Here is a 12594-nt window from a genome sequence, read left to right on the forward strand (position 1 = left end):
ATATGTTGACTAATCTATACCTCTATATATACCTATACTAATTACAGACTCCCAAGTAATTACCACGTTAATCAGAAATTAGAAGCCGTTTATCAGATGGGACCGAATTATAACGGTTTAGATTAGCTAACAAAAGAAAAACCAATAGATGCCAGAAGAACCGGATTCTAATCTCAATATGGAAAGTATTCTACCGTCCCTCCTTTTTTCTCTCTCTCCCCACGATGGAAAGTATTCCATCCGTCCATCTCTCTCTCCCCATGGAAAACCAAATATCTAGCCCACGGTCCCTTCCTCTCCACTCTTTCCTCTCACGAATCTCTCTACCCTAGAAACCAAACTAATGCAAAGCAAGCGCGGCCATGGATCTGAACAACAAGCGGGGCCATAAATCTGGCGTGGTCAAGAGGCTTACTGCCTCAAATTTGCTTTCCTGATCTAGATCAGGTTCGTTCCTAAATCTATTTTGTATTTTTTGCTATTTCGTCATCCAATATTTTAATTTAGATTCGAATTTAATTGTTTTGCATCTCTATTTTGACCAGGTTGTTCTCAGATTCCTCCTAATCACGATTTGGATCAAACCCTCAATCTTTTAAAGTACAATTTCTGGATGCCTTACGGAGATCGGATCGGAGCACAACTATGACCATCAGGTGTACCTATAATTAATATCTCTTGACTATATACGATTACCTCGGGAGTCACAAGTCGTCTAACGTCCTAGCCAGGTTTCCCCGGCCACATATCTCCGTCGCACAAGAGATGTTGGAGAAGCGGGAGTAACCCATCGCCTGTAGCTCAGTACGCGTGGCATTCAAGAAGCTGCTTCGATCGCAGACTACATGATCAGATCCATGTCGTAGCATATATATACACCATGTACGTCATGGATGCATGCATAAAAGCGAGCTAGGATGTCAGACAGGTTAGTATTCATTGGTGCAATCATATCTTTCTATTAATGTATAGATCTTCCGCTGCCACATTTATCTTCTATTCTCCACCACATGGAAGTGGAATATATGTACAACTAATACGGTGATAAGCTGGTCAATGCAAGTTAGCAAAGCGTTTGAGGAAAAATAGACAATTGATGGGATCTCAAAGATTGAAGATACTGTGATTCAGATTGAGTGAGTATATCAAAAGGAAGTAAATGAGTACAAATACCGTGGTTGCTAACAGTTAAAACTCTTGGAATATACTGGGATAGAAAATTTAATTTTAGACTACTGGGTGAGAAGCTCAACAAAACTGATGTAGATTCTTTCAGTCGTGTTTTTATAGTAACATCAGCAACTGTCCGATATTTGATATCTGTGTATTACATATTAAAAGGATGTAAGTATTGCTATATGTGTATATTTATTTTATAGGAAAGTTAATGTCAAGTGCATACAGAGTAGTCTCTGTCATCTATAGGTGCATACAGAGTAGTCGATGTCATCTGTAGGTGCAAACAGAGTTTATGTCGAGTTGAATATCATCGGCTAATCGTGTCCCTTTACTTCTACTGTGCAGATGGGGTGAAACATAAATTGATTTGCAAACAGGGGAAAGAGAGACCAAAGTAAAGATTTCACAGCTCCTATGGAGATGAGGTGCCAATTTGCTGTATGAGAAAGCATAATCTGGAGGAATATCAATTGTAGCACTAAATTTTAATATGCACTGAACACCGAGCATAACTCTCTGGTTGAAGAATGAAGATGCATGCTCTTACCTTATTTCCTTGGAATAATGATGTACAATGCTTCCATTTGATTTTGATTTGGCGCAAACATATATACACAACAATAAGTTAATAGCAAATCCATATGCCATGACATAGACTTTATGTTTGTAGATCCTCTATGTTAGGAGCTCCTTCTAATTAAAAAGTTGTTGAAGGAAAGCCAACAGATCAGTAACTTCTAGATTTTTTTTGATTCCAGGTTAAATCTAATAAGAGACATCACCAGCTAAAAATCTAACAACTCATCCACTTAGTTATAACGCTATCCTAACTGTTAAGAGAAATAATAACTAAAGAAGATGCAGATTCTCATTCGGATGGAGCTCTACAAACAGCTGGTACATGACAATGTTTGTGTGCTGGAATGAGAAACTGACACACTGCCAAAGGTACGGTCTCTGATGTTATAGAAGCTATGATTTGTGATGCTAATCTTGCATGTTCAGAACTGCTACGATCGAATTTGCTCAAATTATTCTTTGGTGTATTAATAACATGCCCTTTTGTAGTTTGTATTTGCTGACATATATAAATTTTCATTTCGGGCATTCGTTACAATACTTCAATTATGTGTTCTTGAGCGAGGATTAATACATTAATACTGAGGGAGCCCTCTATCCGGTGATTTTGTCGTAGGTAATATTATCTTACGCAAGTTACTATCGATGGTCTAATTTGATCAGTATTGTATTCGGTTAGAAAGGAATTTCTTTTCGGTGACCACCCTTCCAAATTTTGTACCGATAATAGTTGGCTTTTGTAAAGATCTTTCTCTAAATATTTTACTTCATGATCAGTAGTCTAGCTGGCACAATTCTCTAATATATTATGTAAATCATTTTAACTTTTCAAAGTGACCGGATTGTACATATATTGTTCGTTATCGTGTGCTACAGTTGTCTTAGTAGTGCTCGCACTCATTAATGGCTGATTTTTTTCTACAGACCTCTGCTTTAATACTTCTTAATATGGTGATGAAATTCCGAAGAACAATTCTTATGCGTATGGTATCACCTGGTAATTTCCTTATTAAGGCGATTCTCCGTATCAGTAGTCAAATCTTAGGTTGTCTCTAAACTAGAAAACTAGAATGAAATACATGATGGTGCCGCCATCATAGGATATCTCATGTTTCCTTTTTGGAAATTTATTAGGTGGCACATGTATCAAACTTATAAGACATAGGTAATATTTGTAAAGTCTAATTGTTCACTAATTTTTCACTAATAAGACATAGGTGTCATACAATGTATTCATATATGAACCATTGTGAAGTCTAATTGTTCACTAATTTTTTATCCTATTTTGGGAAGAGATAAAAATGCCTTTTATGTCATGTGTTTTCTTTCATGACTATAATTATGATTTTGTGTACCTCTGAATTTGGATCATTTTTCTTAGCATTTAGTATGACAAAATATACATTCTTCCTAAGTATACCAAAATTTGCATGTTACCAATCGATTGGTTCAAGAGACTGATATAATAAATGTAGTTTATGTATGTAAACATTGTGTATCTAATAAATGATTTTAGTACCTTTATCTTTAGGTGTTGTAAAATGCTAGGCCGTGCAGATGGACGGGTTGACGACTATCATCTATGATGCTTATGTTCTTCAGATCGATCTATCTGGTAATAGTCGCGGGTTGGCTGGCCAGCGTTGACACCAACCAGAGGATGCATTGGCGCACAATGTTCTTATTGCTACACTTCATGAGTGCAGTAATGTGGTTAGGTCTATCAGAGAAGTGCCCAGTTCATGCCGATGAGCGATGATTGTCAATGGAGCTTACATGTGGTTGCGGAAGCATAAAAAGCATGGTGATAAGAAAGGATTGATCAGCGTAAGGTACTAGAATAGCAGTTTTGTATTGGCTCTTAATTTATTTGCTTTTCAGTGGATATATATTTGATTCTTGAAGAGAATTTTGTGCAGTTTGTACTGTCTGGCACGTTTGTGCAAGAAGCAAGTAATTGCTACAGTACCATTTAGGTTGCTCTGGGAGGACTTCTTCGCGCTACAAGGATTAAAGCACCTTTGATTCATGAGGACGCACCAAACGAGGCTGGCTAGACTAAGCTTGCTACTAGATCTACCGGACAGAAGAACAGAACACATGCCCGCGATTGCCCAAGTCCGGAAGGGACAAGGCCGCTAAGTAATACTCCTTCCATCCCAAAATAAGTGACTCAACTTTGTACCAGCTTTAGTATAAAGTTAGTACAAAGTTGAGTCACTTATTTTGAGACGGAGGGAGTATATATCCCAGTTAGCATCAACAATTAATTTCCTGTGCTTCCTGATGTTATTTAGTAACTGGACTTAGGAATGTGAGAAACGTCATTGTGTGATATGACTTGCTGGAGCAAGATTAAATTGCTGGACCAAGGTCTACATCTATATTCCCTTATGTTTTTCACTTATGTCCTTTTTTGTCCTATGCATTTTTATGGCATTCTGAGCAAAAGAAAAAAATTGAGGGGATTTTAAATACTCCCTCCATTCCTAAATATAGGGCATATAGTTTTTGGCGCGGAAATTAAAGAACGCATGTGGAGGGAAAATTTCACAAATTTTGGGAGGGATTACAGCCTACTAATTGACATGAGAAAATAGAGGAGCTTGCCTGATATAAGGAAATGTAATCAAATCCCTAAAAAAAATATCCAAACAAGTGATGCAATGCAATACACCTTATATTTCAGATTTTTTTCTCAAAGATCTATACACCTTATATCAAGGAATGGAGGGAGTAACAAGCAAGAAAATGTAAGTATCCCTGGCTTATTTCTTCTTTGCTACCCAGATTTTGCTGCATCCAACATGTCATCCGCAGAACATGATCAATGCATGCTAAACCAAACATGCAAAGCTGCTGCTTACCAAACATGATGTATACCAACACATTGGTTTATCAGTCTATTTTGTTCGTGGGTGTAATTATGGTTTTGTTGTTGTACTCGACAACAGAATCACTATCGTCCTTGGCATAATATGTTATTCTCACCCGTCTGCCTTCCTATTGTTAACTCAAATTTACATTTTTCATATACGCTTTAATGAGCACAGTTGATGAGATTTCACCCATTCTTAATTACTTGCATGCACTTTATCAACAACATTTTCCTAAGCTACAAACCAAATCCATATAATCTTGCCTCTCACTATCTTTCCTTTCACGTACATTGTTGTCATAGAAAAACAGTTATGAAATAAACAGTTTGGTTCCTCCAAATTTTGTACCTCATAAAACTGTAATGTGGAGATTAAGCCAATAGAAATCGTTACCTAGAAGAAAGCATCATGGTAGGCAAGGGTGCATGAACACTTTAAGTTGGTAACTTGGCAACTATATATGTCATATATAATCTCTACATGCTTACCTTGCAGTTGTGCCAACATCAACTTTAAAGCGGCACATTACATCTAATGATTTTTTTCAGCCTCTTCTCTTATCTAACAACATTTCTCAATGATATACATCCCCCCAAAATATATTATTTTATATTTATAATCCAAAATTTTCATGATGTATTTAAATTCAGAATAACTTTGCAAATATAATATTTAATTATAATAATATAAGCTTTATTGTGCTTAAGTGTAACCTAGAGCGGCTAGCCCGTGCATCTGCACGGGTTGACAACTAGTGAAAATAATTGGACACTTCCTGAACCAACTCCTAAGCCAACTCCGAAGAAAAGGGGTATTCTATTTCTCAGTCCTGAAGATATGCAAGAGGCAAACAAATCTATGAAAGAAAAATGTATTAAAGCTGATGATGTTAAGAATTTACCGCATATTGAAGAAATACACGGTCTTAATTTGCCGCCTGTTGAAGAAATACATGGTCTTGATAACCCGACACAGGTAGTAAAGGTAAATTCTCTCTATAGATTTGATGAAGGTGATATTTCTTGTTATAAGTTTGCTAGCCAATGCTTAGATGAATTTGATAATTTTATTGTCAAACAAGAAAACTTCAATGCTTATGTTGGTAGACAATTGAAACGCAATGCTTATATGATTGAGCACTTGAGTGATTATATGTCTAGAGTTAAATGTGAACTCAAACTCATTAGTAAACATGCTTCTATGGTTACCACTCAAGTAGAACAAGTGCTTAAAGCTCAAAATGATTTGCTCAAATAGTAAGAAGAATGATAATGCTGTTAGAGTTATGACTAGAGGGAGTAAAATGACTCAGGAACCTTTGTATCCTAAGGGCCACCCTAAGAGAATTGGGCAAGATTCTCAGAGAACTAATGTAGATGCACCTAGTCCTTCTAAGAGGAAGAAAAAGAAAAATGATAGGACTTTGCATGCTTCTAGTGAACCTATTGTAGACACACCTGAGAATCCCAATGATATTTCTATCTCTGATGCTGAAACACAATCTGGTAATGAACATAAACCTAGTGATAACGTTAATGATGATGTTCATGTTGATGCTCAACCTAGCAATAACAATGATGTAGAGATTGAACCTCTTGTTGATCTTGATAACCCACAATCGAAGAATCAACGTTATGATAAGAGAGACTTCGTTGCTAGGAAGCACGGTAAAGAAAGAGAACCATGGGTACAGAAACCCATGCCTTTTCCTCCCAAACCATCCAAGAAAAAGGATGATGAGGATTTTGAGCGCTTTGCTGAAATGATTAGACCTATCTTTTTGCGTATGCGTTTGACTGATATGCTTAAAATGAATCCTTATGCTAAGTATATGAAAGAAATTATTACAAATAAAAGAAAGATACCGGAAGCTGAAATTTCCACCATGCTTGCTAATTATACTTTTAAGGGTGGATACCAAAGAAACTTGGAGATCCAGGGGTACCAACTATACCATGCTCCATTAAAAGAAACTATGTTAGAACTGCTTTATGTGATCTTGGAGCCGGTGTTAGTGTTATGCCTCTCTCTTTATATCGTAGACTTGATTTGAATAAGTTGACACCTACTGAAATATCTTTGCAAATGGCTGATAAATCAACTGCTATACCTGTCGGTATTTGTGAGGATGTGCCTGTTGTGGTTGCAAATGTCACTATTTTAACGGACTTTGTTATTCTTGATATTCCCGAGGATGATAGTATGTCTATTATTCTTGGAAAACCCTTTTTGAATACTGCAGGGGCTGTTATTGATTGCAACAAAGGCAATGTCACTTTTCATATTAATGGTAATGAGCATACGGTACACTTTCCGAGGAAACAACCTCAAGTTCATAGTATAAACTCTATTGAAAAAATTCCATCGATTATTTTTGGAGGTTTTGAATTTCCTCTACCTACCGTCAAGAAGAAATATGATATTCTTATTATTGGGGACGTGCATATCCCCGTTGAGGTAACCTAGTGCTATTCGAAAATTCTCCGGTTTCATGCGATTCGGAATGAGTTTGTTAACAAGACTTGATCAACCTTGTTAGTGGATTTCTTTTGATGAGCATGAGATGGATGAAGTTAGAAGGCACAACCTTCTGTACCCTCCTTTTACCTTCTGTTATTTAGATTAAATAAAGTAAAAATAGTATTCTCTGTCTGTTTTCTGAATTATCCGTGCAATAAAAAATACTCCGAAAATAAAAGTTCTCCAAATGCCCCGAAATTGAAATATGATTTTTTTTGGAATATTTGAGAATATCTGGCACTGAGAACACATCAGGGGGAGCAAGCACCTGGCCACGAGGGTCCAGGGCGCGCCCACCCCCCTAGGCGCGCCCCCTGCCTCATGGGCCCATGGTGGCTCCCCTCCACTTATTCCTGCACCCACACACTCCTTCTTCCTCCCAAAAAAATCACCAACCAGCTCAAGCACGAGTTCTAGCTCATTTTGCTGCGATTTTCGATCTCCTTGCTCAAAGCACCTCTCACAAAACTGCTTTGGGGGATTGTTCCTTGGTATGTGACTCCTCCAATGGTCCAATTAGTTTTTGTTCTAGTGCTTTATTCATTGCAAATTTGTGCTGCCTAGGTGACCATGTTCTTGAGCTTGCATGTCAAATTTATATGGTTCCAAGTAGTTCTAATGCATGATATAGTCTCTAGGCACTTATGGGAGTAGTTGCTATCAATTTTGTCGAGTTTGGTTCACTTTTATCTGAAGTTACTAAATTTTCAGAAATTTTTCACAGGAAGAAATATGTTTAGGAAAATGTACCAAGGTGGCCCTTCAAGGAAGCAAGGACCCAGGCTTGCAATGCGCGATGCCGACGATGAACCACCAAGGGACGCTCAAGTGCGGGCTTGTGAATGGCCTTCAGAGGACTTCATGGATCGAGCGGGAATCAAGGAAGAATTTAACGCATATGTGCATAACGCTGATCTTGTGAGCTTCGAGGTAGATAAGTGCCGTCAGTACCACTATCTCACTAATTCCTTTGTGAGGAGGTTTGAATTTTCATCATCACGTGGTAAGGATGAAACATGTCACATGTGTGTCCCTGACCTCATTGTTCTTAGGAGTGCTGTATTATGAGATAAACATTATAATTTGGGAGCCATTGTTGCACGTAGGTTGCATAATAATAGATTTAATGGAGATTTCTTTGGTGGAATTTATGCAACCCGTTTAGCTAATTTTCTTGGTGTAGCCATACGTGAGGATGATATTGAGTTGCCTCCTGCTTATTTAGATTATGAGGCTATGGTTCGTCATCGTTTTATCGAGAGGAACAATCAGTTCCTCCAGTACCGATTAATCTTTGACAGACGACGCACCTATCACGTCGCTCTCCCTGCTTATACTTTCTTTGACTTTCAGGCAAAGGGGAGATATTTCATAACCAGGGAGGAGGTGAACGAGTATGAGAGGAGGGCCGAGATAGCTCGCCTCCAAGCTGCAGCCCACGATGCAATAACTCCTGCATCTCAGTACGACCCCAACTATAACTTTGGATATCCGCGAGGCCAGCTGTGGCAATAGACCAACTTAGGCCAAAAGCCTAAGCTTGGGGGAGTACGTATCTCTCACCGACATTACATTTATATTCACACACTCATGCTAGTTGTCGGTGCTCATACTTTTTCACTGTAATATCCATGCTAGTTTATTTTCTTTTTCTTGCTTTCTTCTTGTGTGTTTGAAAAACCTTAAGAAAAACCAAAAAAATTAGTTGTAGCGTCTAGCTAGTTTGCTTTCTTGCTTGTAATAGTAGTAACTAAAAAGAAAACCCAAAAATATTTCCTGTTCTTCTTTTGCTTGTTGGGAGCTTTCCCGTGTAAATAGTTTTTATTTCTTTTCTTTCCTTTGGGGGTCGACAGGAGAAGACCATAATGAAAATGTTGAAGTGGCTCTTATATGCTTTATTGTTGATTTAACCAAGAGCCTGTATTCCCTTGTCTTCTCCTGTTTATTGAATGCTTGCAGATTTCAGCTTAGTCCAATGCACGTGCACTATTATTATTATTCACATCGTTCGGTCTTGCAAGTGAAAGGCAATTATGACGATATATGATGGACTGATTGAGATGAGAGAAGCTGGTATGAACTCGACCTCTCTTGTTTTTGTAAATATGATTAGTTCATCATTCCTGATTCAGCTTATTATGAATAAACATGTTTGCAATGACAATTAGAGATTATAGTTGCTTATGCCATGCTTAATTAGCTAGGAGTTTATAATGGTTTACTTTGCGTGCCAACATGCTATTAAAATGGTTGTGATGTGGTATGATGGGGTGGTATCCTCCTTTGAATGATTCAAGTGACTTGACTTGGCACATGTTCACACATGTAGTTGAAACAAACCAACATGGCCTTCACGATATTTATGTTCATGGTGGATTATATCCTACTCATGCTTGCACTCAATGTTCATTAATTTTAATGCATGTTCATGACTGTTGTCGCTCTCTAGTTGGTCGCTTCCCAGTCTTTTGCTAGCCTTCACTTGTACTAAGCGGGAATACTTCTTGTGCATCCAATTCCTTAAACCCCAAAGTTATGCCATATGAGTCCACTATACCTTCCTATATGCGGTATGTACCTGCCGTTCCAAGTAAATTTGTATGTGCCAAACTCTAAACCTTCAAATGAAATTCTGTTTTGTATGCTCGAATAGCTCATGTATCAACCAGGGCTGTCTGTATCTTCCATGTTAGGCGGGTTATTCTCAAGAGGAGTGGACTCCGCTCCTCACTCACGAGAAAATGGCTGGTCACCGGGATGCCCAGTCCCATGCTTTATGCAAATCAAATCAAAATAATTACAAACAAAACTCCCCCGGGGCTGTTGCTAGTTGGAGGCACTCGTTGTTTCGAGCAAGCCATGGATTGATGCTTGTTGGTGGAGGGGGAGTATAAACTTTACCATTCTGTTTGGGAACCGCCTATAATGTGTGTAGCATGGAAGATATCGCCATTTCTTGGTTGTTATGTTGACAATGAAAGTATGCCGCTCAAAATATTATTTATCTCTATTTTAAAACTGAGCTCTGGCACCTCTACAAATCCCTGCTTCCCTCTGCGAAGGGCCTATCTATTTACTTTTATGTTGAGTCATCACCCTCTTATTAAAAAGCACCAGCTGGAGAGCACCGCTGTCATTTGCATCCATTACTGTTAATTTATATTGGGTATGACTATGACTGGATCTCTTTTACCATGAATTACAATGTCTAGTCAGTCCTTGATCTTTAAAGGTGCTCTGCATTTATGTTTTGCGGTCTCAGAAAGGGCTAGCGAGATACCATCTTGTTATATCATATCATGATTGTTTTGAGAAAGTGTTGTCATCCGAGATTTATTATTATTGCTCGCTAGTTAATTATGCCATTGATATGAGTAAACATGAGACCTAAGAGTTATTGTGAATATGGTTAGTTCATAATCTTTGCTGAAAACTTGAATGTTGGCTTTACATATTTACAACAACAAGAGTAAACAGAGTTTGTAAAAGTTTTTCTTTATCACTTTCAGTTTATCAACTTAATTGCTTGAGGACAAGCAAAGGTTTAAGCTTGGGGGAGTTGATACATCTCCGTCGTATCTACTTTTCCAAACACTTTTGCCCTCGTTTTGGACTCTAACTTGCATGATTTGAATGGAACTAACCCCGACTGACGCTGTTTTCAGCAGAATTGCCATGGTGTTATCTTTGTGCAGAAACAAAAGTTCTCGGAATGACCTGAAACTTCACGGAGATTATTTTTGGAAATAATAAAAAATACCAGTGAAAGAATCAAGGCCAGGGGGCCCACACCCTTTCCACGAGGGTGGGGGCGCGCCTGCCCCCCTGGGCACGCCCCTGCCTCGTGGGCCCCCAGGAGCTCCACTGACCTCAACTCTAACTCGATATATTCATGTTCGGGGAGAAAAAATCAGAGAGAAGGATTCATCATGTTTTACGATACGGAGCCACCGCCAAGCCCTAAACCCTCTCGGGAGGGCTGATCTGGAGTCCGTTCGGGGCTCCGGAGAGGGGAATCCGTCGCCATCGTCATCATCAACCATCCTCCATCACCAATTTCATGATGCTCACCGCCGTGCGTGAGTAATTCCATCGTAGGCTTGCTGGACGGTGATGGGTTGGATGAGATTTATCATGTAATCGAGTTAGTTTTGTTAGGGTTTGATCCCTAGTATCCACTATGTTCTGAGATTGATGTTGCTATGACTTTGCTATGCTTAATGCTTGTCACTAGGGCCCGAGTGCCATGATTTCAGATCTGAACCTATTATGTTTTCATGAATATATGTGAGTTCTTGGTCGTATGTTGCAAGTCTATAGTCACCTACTATGTGTTATGATCCGGCAACCCCGAAGTGACAATAATCGGGACCACTCCCGGTGATGACCGTAGTTTGAGGAGTTCATGTATTCACTATGTGTTAATGCTTTGGTCCGGTACTCTATTAAAAGGAGGCCTTAATATCCCTTAGTTTCCGCCAGGACCCCGCTGCCACGGGAGGGTAGGACAAAAGATGTCATGCAAGTTCTTTTCCATAAGCACGTATGACTATATTCGGAATACATGCCTACATTACATTGATGAATTGGAGCTAGTTCTGTGTCACCCTATGTTATAACTGTTGCATGAATAATCGCATCCGACATAATTCTCCATCACCGATCCAATGCCTACGAGCTTTTCACATATTGCTCTTTGCTTATTTACTTTAACGTTGCTACTGTTACAATCACTACAAAACCCCAAAATATTACTTTTGCTACCGTTACCGTTACTATCATACTACTTTGCTACTAAATACTTTGCTGCAGATACTAAGTTATCCAGGTGTGGTTGAATTGACAACTCAACTGCTAATACTTGAGAATATTCTTTGGCTCCCCTTGTGTCGAATCAATAAATTTGGGTTGAATACTCTACCCTCGAAAACTGTTCCGATCCCCTATACTTGTGGGTTATCATTCCCCGAACTAAATCCTCAATATTTTTCTCCCGCATTGATCGGAGGTGAGGTTTCATGATCATGCTTAGCATGACATCCCAACGAAAGGAACCGATAGCGGGACTATTTTCTTTGGAAGATGTTTCTTACGTTAAAACGTAATATAACATTTCTCTCCGTGTACCTTTGTTTATAAAACCTTATGGCCAGATTGCCTTGTTTTCCATAAATCTTTGCCCTTATAACGGATTTATAAAGTAGGAAAACACTCCTCGGCTACTGGCCGAAGAGGTTGAAGCCAACGGTCGGTTAACAAAGTTTTGTACAATACGGATTCGAGCCTTAATGATGTAGAGTACTTGGATACATAGAATCATTACACATAATTTGTGATTTTACTATGGATATCGATCCTAATTCGGCCACCCGTGCCCGCATTAAGGCTCGGGGGCTACTGGGCTTCGGGCTTATTATTTAAAAATATTAAAGGGGCA

The 12594-nt window shown here is 38.8% G+C and overlaps 1 long non-coding RNA gene across 18 annotated transcripts; it reads left to right on the forward strand.

The window, feature by feature from the left end:
• The first annotated feature begins 202 nt into the window (after window positions 1-202).
• Window positions 203-4927, forward strand: LOC123182039 (uncharacterized). 18 transcript variants are annotated; one of them, XR_006491979.1, is made up of 8 exons: window positions 203-447; window positions 546-928; window positions 1525-1604; window positions 1938-2127; window positions 2248-2374; window positions 2683-2755; window positions 3361-3590; window positions 3678-4920. It is a non-coding gene; the product is annotated as an uncharacterized lncRNA (long non-coding RNA). The 18 variants fall into 18 exon arrangements; XR_006491982.1 differs by having other exon boundaries at window positions 2044-2127; window positions 3678-4919; XR_006491983.1 differs by having other exon boundaries at window positions 1525-2374; window positions 3290-3373; window positions 3465-3590; window positions 3678-4924.
• The last annotated feature ends 7667 nt before the right edge of the window (window positions 4928-12594 follow it).

This window comes from Triticum aestivum, chromosome 1D (genome assembly GCF_018294505.1).
Source record: "Triticum aestivum cultivar Chinese Spring chromosome 1D, IWGSC CS RefSeq v2.1, whole genome shotgun sequence".
In the NCBI taxonomy this organism is placed as follows: Eukaryota; Viridiplantae; Streptophyta; class Magnoliopsida; order Poales; family Poaceae; genus Triticum; species Triticum aestivum.